The following is a 25,445-nucleotide window of genomic DNA, read 5'->3' on the forward strand; positions in this document are numbered from 1 at the left end:
GCACCCTTCCTATATCGAAAGGTGTGATGCATACTAGCCTGGCCATTAGCCAGTCAGTATGCATCTCACCCAGTACATTACTGGGGTGTGATGGGCACAAGAAAGGAAACTTTTACATTGTTTTCTCATGGAATTTTTGCATGTTTTTTGCCAAATCAGGATCCTGACTCTTCTCTTGTTTGTTTTACAAAGATTCATCGGAGCAAAATGGTTGTTACATGGAAAGAATGCAAGCATGAAGAAGATGACATGGTTGTTTTACATGATCTGGGTACGGTAACTGCATTGCAGAACTGTGGCTTACTCAAGTTTTTCCGAATCTCTACCATGAGGAAACAAATCAACTTGTTGCAATATTTCCTTGATGCATGGGATCATACCAACCAGGTGTTCTAGATCAGAGGCAAATCCATCTCCTTGACCATCGTGGACATCTATTTTTTAAGCGGTTTATCAAGGCATGGTGCCCCTCTCTCATTATTAGGTTCCACTCGTGAGGATGAATCTGTGAGAGATTATATTCACCAGTATTGTAGAGAGGGATCTTAGTCGAGTAAGGATGGCAAGATCAACAACCGATATGTCACTGACAAGTCCTTGAGGACCATTCTGTTCACTTTTTCTAGACTGGCTAGTAGTGCGGCTCTTCACGTGGCTAACAGGTCCTATATGCTGTACGCCTTGGAATGCCTCAAACCAAAGGCATTCAACTGGTGTGATGCAGTACTCCCTGTGATGAAAGAACAACTGACCAAGGTAAAAGGTGGAAGATCCAAGAATTTTGGCTATGGTTCTATTTTGACCGCTTTCACCTTGGAAAAGATCCCATTGATACAGCCGCAGTACATTTCACTTGGTTTACCTCGACCGACTGAGCGACGGATGCAGAGATGGGTTGACCTCATGGCCCAACATGCTGGTCAGTCCCAGGTTTCTTTCTCTGATACCTTCTTTGAGTGGTTCAACCGTCAGGAGATGGTTTTTGCCAAGTGTCTATATACTGGTATGGATTTTCGAGGTGACCCAAATTTGGTGTTGCTGGCTGGTGAGCAGTGGGGTGCTATAGGTAAAATCTTTAACCATATCTTTGTTTATTGTTTTTTATAATGCTCTCATGCTTTCTTATATCAAGACTAATCAAAACTCATGTGCTCATGTAGATATTGGACTAGTTCGGTCAGCGGTACGTCTGAGAGCACCAGCTGCCGTTCTAGCAGGAGAGGCTATGGGGAGGGCTATCCTTCGTGACCTTGATGTGGCCAAGGCTCTTTCAACATTGCAGGATTAGGTCGAAGGTCTCACTCTTGGTATTCCAGACATGAGGACCAACGAGCTGCCTCTGAGGTTGCAGCGACATACTACTAGCATGCCGAGTCGATGGACTAGGCTTTTACACATGATTGCACAGGCGGTGACTTGTTATCACCAACATCATTAGACTAGCGCGCCCCCTAACATTTTGATTTTTGGTTCAATTGACCGATTTTGTGTTGGTTATAGAAAATTATGTATAAACCATAAACAGTTATATATATATTTTTGATTTTCAGAGTTTTATTTTGGTTAAGTTACATGATCTTGATGCCAATATTGATGAAATGCTTCTTTTATAAATGTTGCAAATGTCTATCTAACATCTAATTTGCCAATGAGTTTGTTAATGTGTTTATGTTTCTGGAAATGTGCTGACATTGAATAGAATAAAACTACCTTTCCAAAAACTTGACCCTTAGGAACATGTGATAGATAGCTGGATTCTGTATGGAATAGATACTAGTGAGCTATAGAATGACGAGTTGTGAGTCTAGCATGATGACAAGTTGGCGTATGCCATGTGTGATGGCATCAGAGAGGAGTTCTATCAATGCATTGTATTCAACAATGTTTTTCGTTGACCGACCAATACATACCCCTCTGAAACTCACTAACTCGCCACTTCGATCGAAGATGGCCCAGGCTGCAGAAGATAGGTTCCACGAACTATGACTCGCTCCATCAGCATATCCAAAAAATGATTCCAATAGGTTCGACATCTGCAACAAATGCAAAATTGGATCACCTAACCAAAACAATTACCCTTAGCGAAAAAAAAAATGTAACAAAAGCATAGCGGTTACTATCTTGAGTCAAGCATAGTAACGCTTAAGGTACAACCTGTTGCGGGGTTGCGCCAGTGAAATCCCATCATAATCCATTAACTCGTAGGCTCCTTTTTCTAGTACACGCTTAACAATATAGGGGCCCATCCATAAATATTTAAACTTACCCGCTCCCAATTTATCAGACTCGTGGTCGTAAAGTAAGACCAGGTCACCTTTTGAGAAGACACGGGGTTTGACATTCTTGTCAAACTACGCCTTGACTCATTTCTTATGGCCTTCATTAGCCAAAGAAGCATCATGATGAGTTTCATCCAATCGGATTAGTTCCAAGAAACGAGCCTCCTCTTCCGAAGTTCTGGGGAGAAGGTCGTCTGCGAGCTTAAGGGACGAGATTTCGCACTGAACTGGTAAGATTTCTTCCAGGCCATAAAACAGTTGAAAGGGTGTAAACCTAGTTGCATTCCTCACTGACGTCTAGTATGCCCACAAGGCCAAGTACAAGATCAGGTGCCAACTCGGTTTATGGACTCCGATCATCCTTTGTAGCATGTGCTTCAGGACCTTGTTAATTGCGTCAACTTGTCCGTTAGCTTATGAATAATATGGAGTAGAGCTGTCATGGGACAGTCCTAATTTGGCAGCCAACTCAATCATCATGTGATTGCAAAAGTGCAATCCATGATCTGTAACTATGGCCTGTGGAACCCTGAATCTGGAGACTACATGATTGAAAAAGAAGATGGCAGCCATTTCGCCGCTGTTGCTTAATGTAGGCATTGCCTCTGCCCATTTGGTAAAATAGTCTACTGCGACTATGATATACCCATGCCCCCTAGCTGAGTTGGGGTTACATGTCATGAAATTTATGCCCCAATTGGCGACTGACCCAAAAAAAACTACTGGTTGTAGAGGTGCGGGTGGTATTCTAGTTTTGTGATCGAATATTTGATAGGCATGGCAACTTCTGACTACTGTTATGCAATCTTTGAACATTGTTGGCCAGAAGTATCCTGCTCATAAAATCTTTTGTGCTGTAGTGTAGCTAGATTGATGCCCCCCCACATGCCTGAATGGAAATCATTCAGGACTTTTTCAGCCTCCTCATGGGTGAGGCACCTCTGCAGAACTGTATCGACACCACGACAGTAAAGCGTATCACCAACGATCATGTAGTCTTTTGCTTGGTATCAAATGCTTCATGTTTTGAGTGGGAGGTATTAGACGTATATGTTTGGGTTTGGAGATAGATTATTATGTCTCCATACCACGGATTGCTTGAAGATATCAGAAACAAAGATTCATCCATGATCGCTTCTTTTGATGTTGCATCATTAGACGATGATGGGAGATTGCATAGTAACTCCGCAAAAACCAGGGCTTTCTTCGATTTGGATTTTATGAATTCCAGATCAAACTCTTGTAAAATTGCTATCCATTTTGAATATTTTCCCCCCAGCAACTGTCGCAACAATATATAAGTCATGGGGTTTCAATATGACAAAATGGTAGTTTTTTGAAAGAGGACATAGTGTCGAAATCTCTGTATCGCTTGAACAGCTGCGAGAGCTAGATTTTCAATGTAGGAGTATTTGATTTCCGTATCATTTAAGTTTCTACTCAAATAATATATAGGATGCTCAATTCCATTGTCTTCTTGAATTAAAACCATTGCAATGGTTGTATCTGCTGCAGCCAGATACAGGTTAAAGTCTTTTTGATAATCAGGAGCATACATTAATGATGCTTTTATTAGGGATTCCTTTAAAGCATCAGAGGAAGCTTGCGCAACCTGATCCTAGATGAAGGGTACTTCTTTTTTCAATAGACAAGTATAACCTTTAGCAAGTTAGGCACAATTTGGAATGAACCTCCTCAGAAAGTTTGCTTTCCCTTGGAGTTTCTGAATCTGAAGCAAATTTGAAGGTGGAAGCAAATCAATGATTGCCTGAAACTTACATGGGTTGAGTTGAATCCCGTCCTTTGAGACCACAAAGCCATGTAAATGACCAGAACTAACACAAAACACACATTTGTGTGGATTGAGTTGTATCTTGTAGTGTCAGCAATGTAGAAATATCGCTCTCAAATGCTGCAGATGATCAGTCCACTTTCGTGAATGAGTCGGAAGATCATTGAGATATGGTTGAACGATGTTATTTATGTCATGGAAGGCATAATTCATTGTCCTCTGAAATGTTACCCCTGCGTTCTTTAAACCAAAGGGTAGCTTGCGATATGAGAATGTGCCCCACGGACAAAAAAATGTAGTCTTTGACTGGTCCTGTGGGCGGATGTTAATTTGAATATACCCAGAAAATCCATCCATAAATGAAAAGATTTCACATCCGGCGCATTCATCAATTATTTGGTCAATTAATGGTGTAGGGTAGTTGTCTTTCAGATAAGCTTGATTTACATCCCTATAATCGATGCACACTCTAATCGTTCCTTTTTTTTTCATTACAGGAACAATATTCGATACCCAATCGGTTAGAGGAACCGGGTAAATAAAACCAGCATGGAGAAGGTTTTCAACTTCTGCCTTGATGGCAGCGGCTTCCTTGGGGTGCACTTGGCATAGCTGTTGTCGTACCGGTTTGACATCTGGATACATCTTAATTCCATGTTCAACTATGCTCGATTCAATGCCTGGCATTTCATCGTATGACAAAGAAAAGACATCTTTGAACTCGTGAAAAAGAGCGTAATATATTTCCAGTTCTAACGAAGAACAAGATTTTCCAACATGAATATTCCAGCGTCTGTAGAATGTACTTCCAACCAAGGATCTAAAGGGGTGCCATATTCCTTAGATCTATCTATCCAAACGCTTGATGAGCGTTGATTTGGGTTTACCTCCCATGCCGAAAACATTGACTGCTACAATATTTCTATTGGGCTTGGAGGCAATACCTGCAGATGATCCATGGTAATATCATTTTCAGACATATTTTGTATTGAAGATATCATATTGCAGGTTCCTACTATTGCCACTTCCGCTAGATTGATTGGAGGTGGTAGGGCAAAAGTCCCCATTAATATAGGGTCTTTTAGTAGGCCTACTCCGATATTTTGAAGCGAATGAGGGCTTCCATGGATCATAGGAACACTTCCCGTAACTTGTGAACTGTTGGGAGTAAATGTTTGTTGGTTGACGATTGTAATACCTCCTTGGAAGGGAAATGCAATCTTCCTGAAGTAGGTCGACGCAACAGCAGCCATAGCATATATCCAGGGTCTTCCTAGTAGGATGTTGTAATCAAGGTTTCCGTCGATCACTTCAACATCAATTTCTACCGTTTTGCCCCCGGTTCGACTTGCAAGTTACTTAAAATCCCATATGGGGTGTATGTCCATCCATCAAATGCTTTTAATGTCGTCAAAGATTGTGACAAGGGTGGAGATCCTAAAGTTTTCCAGCAACTCATTGGCATGATACATGTAGATGCCCCCTCATCAATAATTGTCTGATGAACAGTTTTGTTGAGGGCTTTCACTTGAATAAGGAAAGCTAGTTGAGTTGGTAACTGAGGGTCATATCCTTTATGATTAAAGGCCACAAGATTGGAATCCATTGGGTCAATCCCACCTATTGCTGATAATAAAGCCTGCTTTTGGGAGGGGAAATTTTGCAGTACCTCAAGTGTCGACATAGCAGATGGTGATTGGGCTAGATCCTCCACTATATTATAATGATGTGTTGCTATGGCATGAGGATTAAATGTTGATTTGTCTACTACTCCCTTTGGTGGCTTTATCGTTAGTTCAGGAATGATGGGTGGCACAACTTTAGTCGAAGTTGTTGTCAAATTACTAGGTTGATAATTAGCCTTGTTGTCCGACAGCTGTGGATTACCGTAATCTTTATTACTTGTCAATATCAAAGCATCATTTTTCTACTTTGAAACAGACAACATTAGCACTTGGGATGGGGAAGCATTGTCACTAGCAACCAGATTTGTTCCTGGATTTGGAAATGGATCAGTCAATACCGCCAAGGTTTTTGAATTCTTAAAGAATTTTTTAAGCTCGGCTTTATGTGGATAATCTTTCATCCAATGATCCTTATTACATATGAAGCATGGATGACTTGGTTTCCTATCTCCAGAAGGGTTTGCAGAAGATTTTTCGGGCGACGACTCCTCCTGTTTTTTCTTCTTCCCTTTCTCTTTCTTCTTGTCCCCTGGTTGCTTTGGTTCTTTGCCTTTGTAAGTCGACACATCATTTAACTCTGAGGCGAGAAGCTCCTCATTTGCATTTTGACTTGAAACTGTATGAGCCTTATTTGATGTATCTTTTACGGTTTTCGTGCTAGTCGCACCTATCATGCCATCCCTGGCATGAGAGTCTTTGCTTGATTTAGGAGGGCGAGGAATGGAGAATTCTGGTATAGGAGCATCAGGAATTTTATCGTAGAGCATGCCAGACTGAGTATATATCAAGTCTAGATATTGTGCATGAGCAATGACTTTCTCTTCAGTGACGACTCCTCCCTTTGCCACATCTTTCGTAATAGAAGGTAATAATGACTTAATAAACCATTCAGCTAGCAGCTGATCAGGAACATATGTTTTTACCATTCTACGATGACATTGCCACTCATGAATATGATCATATATGTCAGTGGTTGTTGTCTATTTGAAATTGGTAAGAAGCTCTGTTCATGTTTCGTACCTTATGGGTAACTAAAAATGGGTTAAAAAGGTTGTGGCTAGGGTGCTGAAGTTATTGAATGAAGCTCTAAGCAACTTGATATACCATTTTGCTGCCGGACCAGTTAATGTTCGCTGAAAAAGGTGAAGCCTAATTGAATCATCGTTTAGAGTGTTAGATGAACACCACAGATGAAAGGTCATCACATGATTTGATGGGTCTCCACCCGGATTTCCATTAAATTTAGGAATATCTGATGGAAGTTTATGTGGAATCGCTGGCCACCAAGGGGCATAGGCAATTGGATCGTTTGTCAGCTGATTTAGATGTGGTAACTTTAAAGTTGCCACGAAGGGCAATTGTTGATTCAAGTTTGGCGAAGCATACCTAGGATAAGATGGAATTGCCTAAGTAGTGGGTCTTTGCATACCAGCATAGTGCATTTGATGCCGATAACTTTGGTAAGGTTGATGGGCATAACCACTATGAAATGGTTGATGTTGACCGTTTTGAATGTACAACTGCCCATTACTTGCAAAGATTTGGTGCTCAGATCCTTGGTAAACTTGTTGGAATTGCGGTTGTTGATATTGCACTAGCCATGGTTGTGAAACCATTTGTTGTTGTGCAATACTGGCTGTTTGACCAAGATGAGGGGTGATGGTACCCGTTTGAGCCTGGGTCACTCCAGTTAAGGAGCCACTAATCGATGATTGTGGTGGCGTCGTAGAGATAAGAGGCTGTTGAATTGTGACCTGAGAGACTTGAGGTTGGCATACAATAGTCAGCGCTTGTACTTGTGACACCGTCACAATAGCTGGTGTAGTGGGGATATTTGACATAGGCAGACTTTGTTGCATTGAGTATACAACTCTTGGTTATTGAGGCAGTATTGGCACCCAACCACTGGATGTAATTCCAGCATAACCTAAATTTTGTTGTCAACTCTTGTATGTTTTTTCTCCCGAAGGAGACAATGAAAGGGTATATCTCCCCCCATACGGTGGTAATCTAGTTCTCAAAGGAATGATTTTCCTTTGAGGACCGGACTGCCCAAATTGACACTGTGAAGAATCAATTTTCTGAGACTCAACATAAGAGATTCAGAATATTATTCCAGACGAACAAATGGGAACAGACCACACTGTCAAAATAGCCACTGGATGGATTCCATCCAGCGATTGAGAGTTAGTTGGGAGAGATGGTACGTCGGTAAACATTGTTGGAATAACAACATGAAGTTTTGCCGCTGTTGTGTCAGATGACATAGTCCTAGATGTCGACGGATGTTCAGACATATCTAGTCTATCCAAAAGATTTCCTAGCGATTCTACAGGGACTTTCGATGATGGGAGACTAATTTTTTACGAAGAAGGATACAGGGTGATCCCAACTCCAAAATGCGATGGAGTACTAGATGGAGGATCCTCCACAATCTCTTCTATAACAATCAATCCAGGTGGAAGAGGGAGACCGTCAGGTCCGTAAAATATTTCCGGTGCCGAAGAAGGTATAGATTCTGCAGTGACAGATGTTTGGGGAATAACACCTCCGAATCAGCTGTAGATGGAGCCAGTTCAGGAATAGAAGTGTTTACCATCACACTAGCATCAGTACTATTGTCCTCTTGTGGCTACGGAACTTCTTCTGTAGAGACAGGGATACTAAAAATGTTTGGAGTAACCAGAGTCTTTGAGGGTGTTGGAACACTTTTTCCAACAAAACCAGGGGACTTTGATCCAGTTAAATGAGTTCACTTTGTCTGGAATAGTTTTGTTTCCGGAGACAACGACGGTTGACTCATAAGTCTTTGCGAATGACAGGGTTTTGATTGACTTTCCTCCACGATTGGAAATTACTCGATAAACTAAAAATGAAGGGGAAAATGGTTTCAAATTAAATGAATTTTAGACGCTTTGACACAACTTGTTTTTTCAGTTTTTAAGATTCGATAAAAAATAAAATATGACTCTAGTCACCTTCGATTTTTAATGAGCCTGAAGTGACAAGTGCTCAGATGGAACTTTTCCTTTAAGGAGTCTAAAAAGGAATGAAAGAGACTACTCTGGAAATCTAGAGAGAGGGATTACCAAACCAATCACAAAACTGTAGAATACTTTTTACGGTATGGCAGTCAATCTTCCTGAATGCTCTGTTCAGTTCATGTGATCGTTAGGGCGACAAACATGGCTTCCTATGGATAAAAGATATAGCCTATTGTGGTCTCCCAATATATACTTGACGGTACGTGGGACCACAAATCCGTACTGGCACTTGTAATTTCAAAGAGGAGGAATCACCCAACCTATGATGAAAGCGATAGTTACCAGGCTTTACAATGCCGGAATACATCTCTAGCCTAGATTTCTTGATGTTGTCTGTTAGGTTCCAAAGCGTTTTTATGTTCACTGAATTTATTTTACAGTTGATCTTTCTTAAGAAATTTGCCTCTCAGGTTCACCACGTGATGTAGATATATAATTCCTAAAATGCAATATAAGATGATAAACAATCGCTTAATATTATTTATGCAATGAAAATCCTAGCTACTAAACGAAGAGAGATGATATTCTTTCAACATAGAGAAGAGAGCACACACTAGATACACTGTCCTAAATCAAACCAACAAGCAGTCTAAATGCAAATGCACATGCATGTATTTGTTTTCCGCTTTCTTAATGTGTGAATGACATAAAGAATGATGAGTACAAATCTGAATTATCTTTTCAAAGTGACAGTACTAACAAATTTCTCTTCAAACACGAAAGGAAGATAATGACAACACTTTCCGACTTTGAATTGAAAACTGCTTTCGACACTTGAAAACTAATAATTCAAATCAAATACAAGAGTAACTGTATAATCGACCATCAAGAATTATAGGATTCTTTTCTTTGACTGAAAACAACACTTGCGACACTGCCAAATCAAAAGACAACAGTTTGATTACGCTACTTTTTGTAAAAGAGAACTATAAATGGCGCACAATACATAAACAAATTCACAATTATTTGTACTATGGAGGCAGAATCATGCAAAGGAAGGGAGTTTCCATAGTGGTATACTGATCACAGACAGAAAAACTCCTGAATAAAGCTGAAGAGAGTGAACAAAGAAACCAAAATCTGGAAGCAGAAGAGGTCTTGTCTAATCAGCGCACCTGCAACACAGGGAAAGTGCGATGCAGTGCACCTACTACACATGGGTGTTATAGCTCCAAATCTCACTCTTATGGTTTGTGATGCTGCACTCATGGCCTAGGGAAACCCCTCCTTCCAGACCTGGTCCAAAAATTTAAAAAATAGTGTTTTATTCCCTATACGCGACATTTCCCTGAGTTAAACGCGTGTACACGCGGGTCTGTTATACCCAACCTGTGTGTATCTATTAAAACACTTAAAAAATAATAAATTCCTCTTTTTCGGGCGGAGATCGCGGGTTTTACCTGCTGGATCACCTGTTATTGCCCGTGGCCCAACTGTTCCCAACTAACTCCTAACTAAAAAACTACTTTGGAGAGGGTATAAAAAGACATCAAAGGGAAGGCCAAGGAGAGAGAAGAGAGCAAGATTATTATGCTGAAATTTTTCCCTTAGACCAGGTCTGAAGTCCTTGGTGCTTTCTGCACTTCCCCCATTTTGCATAGGAAACCCTTGTTTCCATGTGTCTTGGTGATCATTCATCCTTGATGTCATCATTTGAGTAGGACTTGGAAGGAGCTCTTGTTGGAGGCTTGAGGCTGGAACGAATCCGGGAGGAAGCTTTGCTTGGAGCCTGCTGAAGGTGTTCAGGTGATATCTTTCTGATATATGTACTTTATTTGCCTTTATATATAAAGAAACACGTCTTTGTTCCCGAAACAATCTTTCTTTATGCTTATGAGATTCTTGTCTTGAATTCTTATGCAAGTGGTTACTTAAAGATTTTTATAACTAACTTTATAGCATAAAGATGGTTTATACATAAATATCTGTACATGTACTAATGTGTTCCTTGATTTGTTTGACTTGCAGATCGAAGGAAGAAGAAGGGAACTCCAAGAAGGGTTTGGACCCTAAAGGCTTTCTCGAACGTAGGACCTTAGGTACGTACCCTAAACATTAGAATTTGCTTAAAAGTAAAAATGATGGCTGTGTGTGTGTTTCTTTGAATAAGCAATTTTCAGTCTGGTAGAGTCTTAGCCCAAAGGACCCTAGGGGTACTTTCCCTTCAACCAGAATTGGTGACTCCACTGGGGACAACACTCTTGTTGTTCCTAGTTTGGGTAGTCTTCAAGCCAATCAAGGCTCAGCCCCTCTGTTTGTTGGCTCTGACTGTCTGATCTTTTCTTGAACTCCAAGTTTGTCCAGTTTTTCAGTCTGTTATTTTTTATTTTTCTTGAAAGACTTCAGATACGCTCTTTTTCTGGATTACAGAAGCGTATATACGCAAGTTGCACTAAGTAAACCCGCGTATACGCAGGTTTCCTTAGTTTCAGTCGCGTATACACGCATTCTGCACTTAATTGCAGGCGCGTATATTACATAAATTTCAAGATTTATAAATTTTCTTTTTGCTGAATGTTTGTCTGGTGGTTTGGGTCAGTGTCAAGCAGTTATTTCTCCAGTAACAGTTCTCTGTTTGACAGGGGGCATCTTGTTTTGAACTCTCTCTAGTCATAAGGAGTATTAGTCTTGTTTTTGTTGATTGCAAGCGTCATTGATTTTTGACACACAAGATTTCTGTTTAAGAATCTTGATTGCTCTGTTTCGACAGAGTGGGAAGATTGGGTTCAATCTTTGTGTCCATTTTTGCTTTCATGACACTTTTTGTTTGCTTAACAAAATCATTTTTATGACCGTTTTCTCCTTCGTTTCGGGAAGTTTGTTTGTTTCCATTTTCTTGAAACTTGTCTTTTGATATTTAGGACTTTCATTGATGCTTTTGATTGTCAAAAGCGATTTCGAACACATTTTATTTTTGCTGAGTTTTCATCATTTGAAAGGTGTCAATTCACAAAAGTGTTTGGTTGCTTGTTTATCAATCATTGGTGTCAGTTTTTGAGAGCTTTCCTTTGAAAAAGACTTTTTTGGTTTGATTGGAAGAAAATCTTTTGAAAGTTTTTGAGTTTCGCTTTCTTAAACTTGCTTCTCATTTGATTTCCTTTTTTGCGAAGTGAAAGTGCTTTGTTTTTTATCTTAGAACTTGTTTTTATTGTTTGGACGAAATGATTGGTAACACATCATCTTCTATCTAAGCATTTAGTGGCAAGACAAAATTTGGTAAAGCAGCAACTTTCCTTCTTTGTTTTTAGAGTAGTCTTTGAATCTTGCATCCACATATAGTTCTTGCATTAGGGTAAGATTTGCATCTCTTTTTAGGCATATTTAGTTTTGTTAGGTTTTGTGAGTGTGGAGTCTGAAAAGAAAAAGAAAAAATTTGTTTATATTAGAAGTACCTCTGAACCTCATAGAAATTGCTTTTCATCGAAAACAAAAGTGCATGTGCATGTAGCTAGGTTTTATTAATTTCTTTTGCGTCCATAAAAACACCACAAGTTTCATCTCCATAACCCTGTGACTTAAAGAACAGCCTAATAAAATCAAGCGCTTAATTAAAATCCACTAGAACTTTTTGTTTTAGTTATTACACCAACAAGTTTAGGATTTTAGGGCCTTGGAATAGGCGAGTGGAGAGTTAACTCTCCAAGGCCACATAAAACGTCAAACATAAGAGTCTGATTAACGAGAGTAAATCCAATAGCGTTAGGAAGACCAGGAAAGCTTCGGATCTGGGAGTTAAGCACGAGGGTCTGTGAAGACAGGGAAGAGAGATACCCCCTCTCCTACTTGTCCGAACATACCTCACGACTGTTCCACCTGGCTTCTACGACGAGTTTGTACCCATAGTTGCCTCTCCTAGGGATCTGCATAGGTGGCTGCGGAGGGGAATCCCGTGGCACCTGAGGTCGACGTTGTATCACTCTCGACAGTACTACTGGAGGGCACCCTTGCGAAGCTTGGGGGCTTGCACCGGTGCAGGCTGTTGTTAAGAGGTCAGCGTAACTTCCTCTGATACCTTCGCTGATAGGACTGGGCCCTCATCATCCCAAACTATCTTCGGAAGGCCCTTTGATTCACTTTCTCATATTTTGGTGTCCGGTCCTAATCACCCGGAGCGGAAATACTTGAAAGTTGTTTGACTGGCTGTTTCTTTAGGAACTTTATAGTGTGTGCTTTGTGCTCCTAGTCGGCTTAGCTTTTAATTTTTTGAGTCTTTAGTTAGATCATAACAAAAAATTCAAAGTGGCTGACCAGTCTCCAAGACGGTCTCGAAGACTTCGTGGTCTCTCGCCACCTAGTTTAGAGCCTTCTCCTAGAAGGCGCAGAGGGGATACTACCGGTAGGGCCCGTCCCACGCCGGTTGACGCATCGGGGATTGATCCTCCTCTCGGGGATATTAGCGGCCAAGCAAGGCCTGGCACTTCTGAGCAAGAGAGGGACACTCCAGTCCCTTCTCGAGTTCGCTTTCAAGCGGAGAATAACGTAGAGGTAGAAGAACTTTCAGAATCATTAGTGATTCCAAATTCTCCACTACCATCTAGTTATCCGGACGTATTGCAATACGTTGGGACTCCGTCACATAGACCAGCGAGTCCAGGTTACGCTACGCGCTTACCATTTATGATCACTACTGGAAGCATGGCTTCTACGAGTGCTACGACTATGCAAACCCCAACATCGGTGCAAGGGGGAGGAACCATTTCCATCCCCTCCACTTCCTTGTTCGGATCGTTTGCTAGCACATCTTTGGTGGGGTCTACCTCCATTCCGTCCACGAGTGGAAATGCCCAAACCAATGCTTTTAGTACTGGTTCCTTCCTTTTTGGCACCCAATCACAGGGTATTCCATCGGTTCTGTTCAGTGCCGCTACGTCCATGATGGGCGGATCGACTTCATTCCAGGGTTTTCCTTTCGGAAGTGGTCATATCCCACATTCCAACCCAACGGTAGGATCCATGCCTTTTTCTTCAATAGGACAAAGCAGCAATCCTTTCCAAGGTTGGAATAACCCTGGGGTTAGCAACGCAGGAACTGCGAATCCATTTATCGGCCAACAAGGAAGTAGGCCGTATTCCACGGTTAGCATGTTTCAAAGTATTCCTCCCCTTGCTTCGGCTTGGAACCCATATCAGGGGTTATCAACTCCTTACCATTCTTTAGGAGGGAACTTTGCAGGCTATGGAGGTTATACGGCAGGAGTTGGTCAAACTCCGAATTTTGCTGGACCACAAGGTTTGCCTTTTGGTTCAGCTGGTTCTAATGGTCACTTCAGGCAGCCTGGTGCCTCCCAAATCCCAGGACAATCTTTTCAGAACTTTGGGAGTTCTGCCCAGTCTGGGTGGAATCCCCTAGGTCCTCCTAGGCTTCCGTTTCTGGCAACGTTAAACTTGCCAGATCTCACTAAGCTAACGAACGACCCTATCAGATACAATCCGGCCTGGCCTCCGGTCCCAACCAAACTCCCTTCGGACATTCCAAAATTCGAAGGGAAGAGTGGTGAAGATCCGGGCGATCATGTAACCACATTCCATTTGTGGTGCTCATCCAACTCCCTCATCGAAGATTTGGTTAGGTTGAGACTCTTTCAGCGCACCTTGACTGGTAATGTGGCTGAATGGTATATAGAGTTGCCAGGGGGTAGCTTTACATCGTTCGCAGACTTAGCTAATATCTTCTTGAATCACTTCCAGTTGCATGTCCGCTATGATGCCGGAACTGAACTTCTGGCTACCTTTCGTCAAGATAAGGCAACCCACATTTCTGATCACATTCAGGAATGGAGACGGAGAAAGAGGCTCATCAAAGCCGAAATCCCTCCGGAGTACCGTCTAGAGTGGTTTTTGAAGTCTTTGCAACCCGAGATCTCCAAGGATGTCTCCATGTCTGGGGTCTATTCTGAGGAGCAAGCCATTTTCAGGGCCCAACAGTTAGAATTGATTTACTCTCAGTCTGGGATCCTCCAAAAGTACTTGCCAGATGCTCCTGGATCTAAGGTTGATTTAGCTAAGCCGAAGCCAGGTCCGCACGCGGATGGCATTGTGGGGTCAGTAGACTCGACTACAGTGAACTTGTTGAATCAATTGCAGCAGTTGTCATTACAAACTGCTCCTAACAACCAAGTCACAATGTCTAATCCTCAAGCTTCCCAAAATTCTTCCATTAACGCCGTCCAATCCGATAACCCCAAAGGAAATCAAAATTCCAATGGGAAAAAGAAAGGACGTGGTAAGAAGAAGAATTCGGAGGGGAAGCCCGATGCAAATAAATCCGGCAACAACGCTGGTGGTGGTAAAGGTGAGTCGAGAAAGAAAGTTAAGTTCCCTTGCAAGTTATGCAGTGGGGACCATCTAACTCATCTTTGCCCTAGAATTGAAGATGCTCAGCGCTTGTTAGGACAGCAAGGGACTTCTAGTTCGCAAGCTGTGTTAACTAACCCGTTTCCCCAAGGGCAGCAACTTCTTGCTGGCGCGAATTCGAATCCTGGGACCTCCTCAGGGGGCAACCAGGAAGGGGAAAAAGCATCAAATGTTTTTATGATGGGTTCAAACATTAACGTGACTACTCGGTCACGTGATTATGGTGAAGCCGAAACATCTAAGGATAAAACGGTTCCCGGAAGTAATGACCTTCATATTGAGCGACCTCTTGTTGAGACTATGCCTAGGATACCGAAAGGTTCCGCCAAACGCGCGACGATTAACCCTAATGCTAGGGCCGCCCAAAATTACTCCATTGTGGAGGATTTGGCTCAAAGCCCATGTGCTATGTCCGCTTTGGAAGTTCTCCAATCGTGTCCATCTCAGAGAAGTGCTTTACTCTCCGCCATTGGAGCAGTTGATCCAGCTAACTCGTTAGTGCTCTCTTTTGACATGTCAAATGTAAAAAAGAGACTCCCTCATCATATGGCTTTTCAGGTAAAGTCAACATACCGGAAAATCAATATTTTTCGCACTGTTATAGATGAAGGAGCTTCCACATGTGTCATGTCCATGTCATGTTGGAAGGCTATTGGTTCACCTTCGGCCGTTCCTTCACCAACCGTCTTAACTGCATTTGATGGCCATTCTCACAAGCGGCATGGGATTATCCCAGCCTTTCCTATATGTGTTGGAGGGAAGGTCGTTAATATCGAAGTGGAAGTCGTAGATGCTAACCTAGATTATAATCTCCTATTAGGAAGGAACTGGGTGTACGAGATGGAAGCCGTTGTATCGACTCTGTTTCGTGTCATTTGCTTTCCTCATGAGGGGAAAATCGTTAAGGTTGATCAATTGGACTATGCTCCAATCGATCCTCAAGCAACCTCTGACTCTACTATTCCTCTAGTGGATAACCCTCGCCCGTCGACTGAGAATTTAGGAGTAGGGATGTATTCCTCATTGATGGGTATGTTTGATCTTCCCTCTCCTTTTGCAAGAATCAATGCTATTTCATCATCCAAGGAGTATTCTCGAGAAGAGTTCTTCCGAACTCATTATTTTTCTGACCCTTGGACCTTGCCTTCACCTACCACCACATTAGTTGAAGGACAAGTGAATGGAATGGCATTTCCTATATCTGCAGTCGAGCTTAGATATCAGTCTATCATAGACTCTGCAGATAACCATTCTACTCCTTTTTCCGAAGAGGAATTAGATGGTCATGTGGCCCCCGCTTGGAGCTTTGATTCTAACTCTGCCTTGGACTGCTTAGATTCAGTTCTACCTTCTGAAGAAGCAATCCTCGAAGTAATGATGGGTATAGATCGACCTTGGGAAGGCTTACACCATCGTTCATATTTTCTTCCTCCATTGCAGGAAGCGGAATCTAAATTCTCCGAGCTCGTTGATAATGATGTTTGTATGGTGTCGAACCCTTTGGCTCCAACACACGTACGTGCCGAAGGTAATATGTCGGTAATCTAAAAAACGGTACCTATAAACATCTCTAAGAATCCTAACATCGTCGAGAATATCTTCATCGGAATTGAGTGTTCCCCTGAAGAAATTCAAATTTATACCGACCTATTCAAGGAATATCGGGATGTGTTTGCTTGGTCTTATGAGGAAATGCCCGGCATTGATCCTTCTATCGTCCAACATGAGATCAAGATGTATGAAACCGCAAAACCGATTCGTCAAAGGCTTCGGCCGGTTAACCCTAGGAAAGCAGCGGCTATCAAAGCTGAGGTTGAGAAGCTGCTAAGGGCAGGTTTTATATACCCTGTTCCTCTTACGGATTGGGTTTCGAATCCAGTCCCTGTGGACAAAAAGCAAGGAACAATCCGCGTATGCATCGATTTTAGGGACTTAAACAAGGCTTGTCCAAAAGACAATTACCCCACGCCATTCATTGATCAGATTATCGACGAGTGTGCGGGTAATGAGATTTTCTCCTTTATGGATGGTTTCTCAGGTTATAATCAAATTTCTATTCGTCCTGAGGATCAGCATAAAACTGCCTTCATATGTCCCTGGGGTACCTTTGCATATCGAAAGATGCCCTTTGGTCTTAAAAACGCTGGAGCCATGTTTCAGCGGGCCATGTCCTACGCTTTCCACGACATCAAACATGTCATCGAAGCATACTTAGATGATCTCGCTGCTCGTTCTCGAAAGAGAACAGATCACCCTAGTCATCTTCGATTGGTCTTTGAGCGATGTCGTTTCTATAAAATCCGGTTGAATCCCAATAAGTGCGTTTTCGCGGTTACATCCGGTCGGTTGTTAGGGTTTATAGTGTCCAATGAAGGGATTCGGGTTGATCCCTTCAAGGTTGAGGCAATAGTTCAGTTGCCTCCCCCATCCTCAATCTGTCAACTTCAAAGTCTTCAAGGGAAGGCCAATTTCTTGAGACGGTTTATAGCAAACTACGCCGAGATCACTAAAGGGTTCATGCGTTTGCTACGGAAAGGAGTTCCATTCGTATGGGACGACTTTGCGCAGCGGTCGTTTGATGCTTTGAAAAAGGCATTAGTCTCTGCCCTGCTTTTGAGTCCACCGGATTATGGTAGAGACTTCCTTTTATACCTCGCTGCAGCAGAATCTACCATTGGTATGGTTCTAGTTCAGGAAGACGATGCTCTTGTTGAGCACGTGATTTATTATTTGAGCCGAGGCTTAATAGGCCCTGAACTTCGCTATTCTCCGGTTGAGAAGTTGGCCTTGGCAGCTGTCCATGCTGTCCGGAGGCTCCGTGATTATATTTTGCTACGCAAAACTTTTGTCCTAGCGGCGGTCAATCCATTCCAATTTGTCCTCAGTAGGCGAGTGATTGGGGGCAAATATAATAGATGGATAGTTATTTTACAGGAATTCGATCTCGAGTTCTTGTCCGCCAAGTCTAAGAAATCTATGGTTTTTGCGGAGCTAATTTCTGAGCTTCCTTGTGGAGAGGATATTGTTTATGAGGAAAGTTTACCCGACGAGCATATATTCCTCATCTCTTCACAAGACCCTTGGTATGGAGATATCATTGTTTATCTCCAGACTTCGAAGTTTCCCTCTACTTTCTCCAAGGATGAACGTCGCAAGTTACGTCACCTGGCTAAAAACTATGTTATCATTGGTGACACATTATACCGTCGAGGGGTTGATTCAATTCTTCGACGTTGTTTAACCTTAGAGGAAGCGAAGTCTGTTCTTAATGATTTCCACAGTGGAGCTTGTGGTGGTCATCTATCCGGGCTTGCTACAGCCCAGCGCATCTTACGTGCCGGCTACTTTTGGCCTTCACTCTTTAAGGACTGTGTGGAAGCGGTCAAACGTTGTCACCTGTGTCAAATTTTTACTCGCAAGATGCGCGCGCATCCAGCTCCCCTTTTTCCCGTCGTCACCGTCGGTCCCTTCACTAAGTGGGGTATTGATTTTACGACTTGTAATCCGCCTTCAGCGGCGAATCACAAGTACATTATCGTGGCCGTAGACTACTTCACGAAGTGGGCGGAGGCCATGCCTACTTATAAGAACGACAGTGACACGGCAGCTTTGTTTCTTTTCAATCAAGTTATCTCAAGATTCGGTATCCCAAGAGAGATTGTCACTGACCATGGCAGTCATTTCCAAAATCAGCTAATGTCCGAATTGGCTTTTAAATTAGGTTTCCGTCAGGAGCATTCGTCCCCTTACTATCCTCAGGCCAATGGACAGGTCGAGGTGGTCAATAAAACTCTTAAGACGATACTCCAACGGACAATCGATAAGAATCGGTCCAATTGGCACATTATGTTGTACCTGGCTCGTTGGGCATACCGAACCTCCGTCAAAACGGTTACTGGTTTTACTCCTTTTCAGTTAGTTTACGGGATGGAATCTATCTTTCCGGTCGAATGTGAAATTCCATCTCTGAAATTGGCTGTAGAGCTTCTTCCTAAGACTTCGAGTGTCGAGGAGCGCCTAGTTCACCTGGAACATCTCGATGAGCAGCGTCGAGATGCCGCCACGATGAATGAGGCCCATAAGAAAAGGGTTAAAACTCAGTATGATAAGTCTGTCCATCCTCGTGTCTTTGCTGAAGGTGACCTTGTCTTGGTCTATGACCAAGATAAGGACGCCTTGGGGGCAGACAAATTCAAGCCCATGTGGTACGGTCCTTTCATTATCAAACGAGTCTTGGAAAAAGGATCGTATGAGTTAATTGATTTCGAAGGAAACAAGCTGGCGGAGCCCCGAAATGGGCTCTATTTAAAGAAGTATTTTGCTTAGTTTTACTAGGCAATGGCTTCTTTGTATTTTATGTGTATTTGTACATATATTATCGAGCGTTTTATGATATCAGCACTTTTTGGTCTGCCTTGGCAGGTGCTGATGGATGATTTGATTTATTTTGGATTCGCCGATGGTGCTAGTCGGCACACTTGGAATCTTGCTTCCGCAGCTTGGGTACTTTATTACCCAACTGGTTAGTTGATGATATCGAGAGGCGTGTGTATCGGTCCTGCTTCAAATAATATGGCCGAGTATACAGCTGTTATCAATTTATTATCCGAGGCAATCTCTTATGGGATCGACTCGTTAGTAGTATACCTTGATTCTCAATTGATAGTGTCTCAGTTAAATAACATTTATCGGGTTAGAGATCCATTATTATATCGCCAATATTTAAGGGTGAGGTTGTTGCAAAGATCATTTATTTACATTAATTATTTGCACATTCCAAGATCTCAAAATTGGTTAGCTGATTCTATCGCTAATCAAGCATTAGACTGGCATATCAATCATTCATCATCATAAAATCATGCATCAAAGAGTCAAACTGTATATATATATATATCGCAAAGCGTCTCGAGTGTACATATTTGTGTCCAAAAAATATACAAAATTGGGACTCAAATGCCCATAATCATGTCAGGCATATCTAACGCCTCGGCTCTGGATGAGCAGCTAAATAAGTAACTATAGCATTGGCCACGCACCGAAAAACACGAACCCAGTCACGTGGCATCCCAACCACATGACGCTGCATATCTGGAGGAAGGTCCTCCACCTCAGCCATTGGTACTTGGCAGCTCAGTCTCGTCAAGTGTCGCTGGACGTTGTTGAGGGTCCTTTCCGCATCCGCAGCCGTCTCTTCGGCTCCTCGGCCACGCCGTCCATGCCGCGGGAATCCATCTGGTCGCACAGGCCCAATGTCTGGAACATGATCATCATATTACTCATTTGAATCTCATCAAAAAATATTTTTCAAAATCTATCATTATATTTGAAAAATCCAAAAAATCATAAAATCATAAAAATCAAAAATCTTACCAATCTCGCCCCATGCTGCATCCGGTGGTAACACTAGATCAGGATCTCCTCGGAAATCCAGCCCAACATAGGGGTAGTCATCTATGACGATGATCTGTTGCTCCCACCAAGCAAAAAAGTCATCGTCGAATGCATTCCTAGGCACTTCCCCACCCCAGACGTTTCATCAAGTCAGCCCACTGGCCCTTGCGTGGATCACGTGGACTACTGATGGGAACTTCTACCCTGGGGCGGAGTGCGGGAACCTTCTCGAAGAAGAAAGTGCATAAAATAGTTCTGTACCCAAAGTTCTTGGTCCGTCCCCTCCTGATAGAAGCAAGTTGTTCCTTCATGTTGGCGAGTAGAGGAGTACTCCAGTCAAACACCGTGGTGAGACAGTCCACTGCTACACTCATGTTTACCCGTGATGCCTGATGTAGTGAGGATGATCCGTTCACTTGAGCTATGGTGAACAAGATTATCCGTAGTGACAAACTCGCCACATCTGGGATAGAGATCTGGCTCCCGACCTTCCGATGACCTGGGCAGTAAATTTGAACATAGTCGTCTACACTGAGGCTATTCCGGGTCCTGCCCCGGGAGTGTACTACCTCTCCCCTTCGGGAAAGGCCCGTGATGAAATATATATCTTCCACTTCTATCCTAAGTGGCATCTGATCAATCACAAAAGCTTCTTCCTCGACATCCCAATAATCAATGAGTCTCTCGAGCAGACGCACGTTTGCTTTCATATTTGGAAACTTGAAGAATTTTAACAATCCGCATCCCCGCAGGGCGTCTAATGCCTCATCATTGTTCATAACTTCATTATCTACAGCTGAGTGCTCTCTTTCACGCCATGTGATAGTCATCCTGGAAGAAAAAATCATTTTCATCCATTAGTTTTATGTATAAAAATTTTTCGCTGCGCACACGCGGGTTACCCTATACACAGTTGCGTGTAGGGCCGTCGTATACGCGAGTTCTATACATCCAACCTACGTGTACGCCGCAGAGCAATTTTTTGCAAAAGTCTAACGGTGAAACATTAATTAAACTTCCTAAAAACTATCACAATCAATTGCAAGACAAGTTTAGTGCTTACCTGGAAGTTTTTGGCAAGTTTGAACGGTTGAATAAGTCACGGGGAAGTTTGCTCCTTTTGCTCCACAATTTTTGCTCTCCAAGTCAAACGGTGAAAATGCTAAGTCCAAAATTTCTTTTTATAAGTTTTGAAAATGCAAAATTTTTCAAAATTTTATTTTGTTTGGTTTCATGTCACTTTTAACTTGGGAGCTTGGAATGTCGAGATTGGGTTGTTTTTCAGGACATTTTGGACATTTTTCGATGGTTCGAGACGGTTCCATGACTGCTGACCCGTCATGGCAGGTATCGTGTTCTCACTGGCATATAGGTTAGGGACACCATTTTTCTATTGCATTATGTATACTAGCCTCCATTTGACCGATACATCTGCCGTAGGGTCGACCCCATCATGTTATGGTTCGTAAGCCATTTTTACTCGCCGATTCTTTAAATCATGACATGATGGTAGAGCCATCCTTTTACATGGGCATCCTAGTTAGCACCTCACTGACATTTGTTGCCCATGCTGCTTCGTTTTGAGTAGGCTCGGGAGTCCTCTGTAGTCCCGCCATGACTTATGCGTTGAAGACTCATTCCTCTGTGCTTCTTCGTTTCGTTCTGGCCTTATACCCTAGAGGCTCCTATGTGTGTTGAGTTGTACTTCTGCATTGCATGTTGACCATTTGCACCTTTTGGCCTATAGCCGGCTTCACTTGGACTCGTGTTTAAGCCTACTTTTGACCATGACGTCTGCAAAATCAACCTTGCATACCCTTGACTTCTGCAGCTTGACATACCCAGATCCGTGGAAGGAACCTACCTCTGAGTGTCACTGACCAGTTTTTCACCTCCCTGCATTGAGCATAGGGACGTTCCTTTCCCAGGAACTAGATCATCTGTTTCACCGACACTCGTTCTTTCCACTGTACCATAGCATTCTTTTATTCTTTTTCCGGCTTATCAGAAAAAGACAAAAAAATTAAATATTCCAAAAAAGAGCGGGAACAGGAACATTATTTCCATTTATTGTTGGCAGCAAGAGTCAGTCGTGTCGCCCTTGAACAAAGCACTCAAAACAAAGTCTCCTCCGCATGGGTGGGATTTAGTTTGACTTAGGTATGCCATAACCTTGTTATCGAGTCAGTTCTCCCCCGATTGGTTATCTCTTCCAATCATATGGAGGGTTCGTTCGTGCCTCCTGCATGACGAACTTATACAGATTCATCATATGCTGCCACATAGTCACATTGAGTCGTGCTTTTGTTCAAGGGAAGTTAGCCTGAGTCGGACTTTCTGCGGTGTCTCTTGACTCATTTTTCAGTCGACCATCCCTGGTTGTCAGTGTCATGTCTATCATCACATCAGTTATATTGGTCCTTTACTCGTGCTGGTTTGAGAGGGTCCCCATTGACTTCTTGCTGGCGGGTCTTGTCCTTATCGACGACGACACATTGCTCTGAGGACAGGCCTAGAGCCGCACCCTGGCCCTATTTTCATTATTGATAGGTTACCTTGTGCTCAGCATCGATCAGTATCATGGGTCTTTGACTGAGTGGTTTCCCTTGTGTTCGACATCAGCATACATTATCACACATTGGGATTCGTGCAGTACCTTGGTTTCCATTTGACCCTATTGGTGGATACCTCGCCTCTGTGTCGGCTTTCATTATTGGTTGGTTCAGAGGGTTTCTGTCGTGCGCTAGCCACATCTTGTGTACGCCAGAAACGTACTTCGCTTGGGTTACTACATCTTTTTCGTCCGATTCCTTCCACATTATTGGCCTACGGGTTACACTCGTGCTAGATTGATGAAGGATGCCTTAATGCCTTCCTTCTAGTGGATCTTTCCCTATCGACTCCGACTCATTGCTCTGGGGCAAAGATCTAGAGTCCATTTGGCAGTACCTTGGGGTTTGCAGTCATTAGTGGCAGATTCCTCACTATCGACAGTGGGAAACCATCATTTTCTCCTGATTGATAGATTCTTACAGGTGTTCGACTTCAGCTCATCTATTCACACTTGTTAGATTGTACTGGGTACCTTGACGCTCATTATCATTATCGGTGAGTAGTCTCGCGTTTGTTAACGGTATACATCAATGACCGGTAATCAAACGATTTCTCACATGGTCGACTTCAGATCATTTATTCCCATGATGTAGAAATGTACCACAACGGTCGGTGAAGACCTCAGGTTGTATCAGCATTCATTGGTTCACTTGACAGTTTCTCCTGTTGCTACTAGTTGATACCACTCCACCTTATATGTTGCAGTCAGTCATGGCGACATTCTATATGCTGGCACCTGAGTTTGCAGTGTAGTACCATCCTATTCCATCATGTTTAGTTGGTACCTTATGGGATCAGTCTTTGATGTCAGTGATCCGTTGCATCTTTCAGCATCATTGACAGTCTTATATGTGATATTCAGACATGTACTTTCTCATTATGATCAGATGATCCATTATGTATTTTCCAGTCAGTTATACTTGTATACTTAGTGGATCCGCTTGTACTTGATATGCGGACATGCTTTACTTTTCCCGAGCATGGCTATGCCCACCTCAGACAGTGTTTCTTTCTGATCTCCTTTCGGTGGCTTGGCAGGCTGAATTCTGGTGAAGTCCTCCTCGGTTTTTCGGCAGAGTTCCTTTCCTTGTACTTACTTAATATATTTCGGCCATCATGTTCCCCTTCTGACCTCATACATTAGGGGGCATCTGTTATAGCTCCAAATCTCACTCTTATGGTTTGTGATGCTGCACTCATGGCCTAGGGCAACCCCTCCTTCCAGACCTGGTCCAAAAATTTAAAAAACAGTGTTTTATTCCCTATACACGACATTGCCCTGAGTTAAACGCGTGTACAGACGGGTCTGTTATACCCAACCCGCGTGTATCTATTAAAACACTTAAAAAATAATAAATTCCTCTTTTTCGGGCGGAGATCGCGGGTTTTACCTGCTGGATCACCTGTTATTGCCCGTGGCCCAACTGTTCCCAACTAACTCCTAACTAAAAAACTACTTTGGAGAGGGTATAAAAAGACATCAAAGGGAAGGCCAAGGAGAGAGAAGAGAGCAAGATTATTATGCTGAGATTTTTCCCTTAGACTAGGTCTGAAGTCCTTGGTGCTTTCTTCACTTCCCCCATTTTGCATAGGAAACCCTTGTTTCCATGTGTCTTGGTGATCATTCATCCTTGATGTCATCATTTGAGTAGGACTTGGAAGGAGCTCTTGTTGGAGGCTTGAGGCTGGAACGAATCCGGGAGGAAGCTTTGCTTGGAGCCTGCTGAAGGTGTTCAGGTGATATCTTTCCGATATATGTACTTTATTTGCCTTTATATATAAAGAAACACGTCTTTGTTCCCGAAACAATCTTTCTTTATGCTTATGAGATTCTTGTCTTGAATTCTTATGCAAGTGGTTACTTAAGGATTTTTATAACTAACTTTATAGCATAAAGATGGTTTATACATAAATATCTGTACATGTACTATTGTGTTCCTTGATTTGTTTGACTTGCAGATCGAAGGAAGAAGAAGGGAACTCCAAGAAGGGTTTGGACCCTAAAGGCCTTCTCGAACGTAGGACCTTAGGTACGTACCCTAAACATTAGAATTTGCTTAAAAGTAAAAATGATGGTTGTGTGTGTGTTTCTTTGAATAAGCAATTTTCAGTCTGGTAGAGTCTTAGCCCAAAGGACCCTAGGGGTACTTTCCCTTCAACAAATGGGAGGTGTGATGCATCTAGATTCCCAAGAGGAGAAAGTGCAATGGTCCAAGGACGAGACTTAAACTTGGTTCTTGGTCATAGTTTGCAGCTTAGTTTAGGGATTTAGGCCAAGCTAATGATA

Source organism: Pinus tabuliformis, chromosome 5_2 (genome assembly GCF_031772625.1).
Source record: "Pinus tabuliformis cultivar Carrire ecotype Pingquan chromosome 5_2, CPIR1, whole genome shotgun sequence".
In the NCBI taxonomy this organism is placed as follows: domain Eukaryota; kingdom Viridiplantae; phylum Streptophyta; class Pinopsida; order Pinales; family Pinaceae; genus Pinus; species Pinus tabuliformis.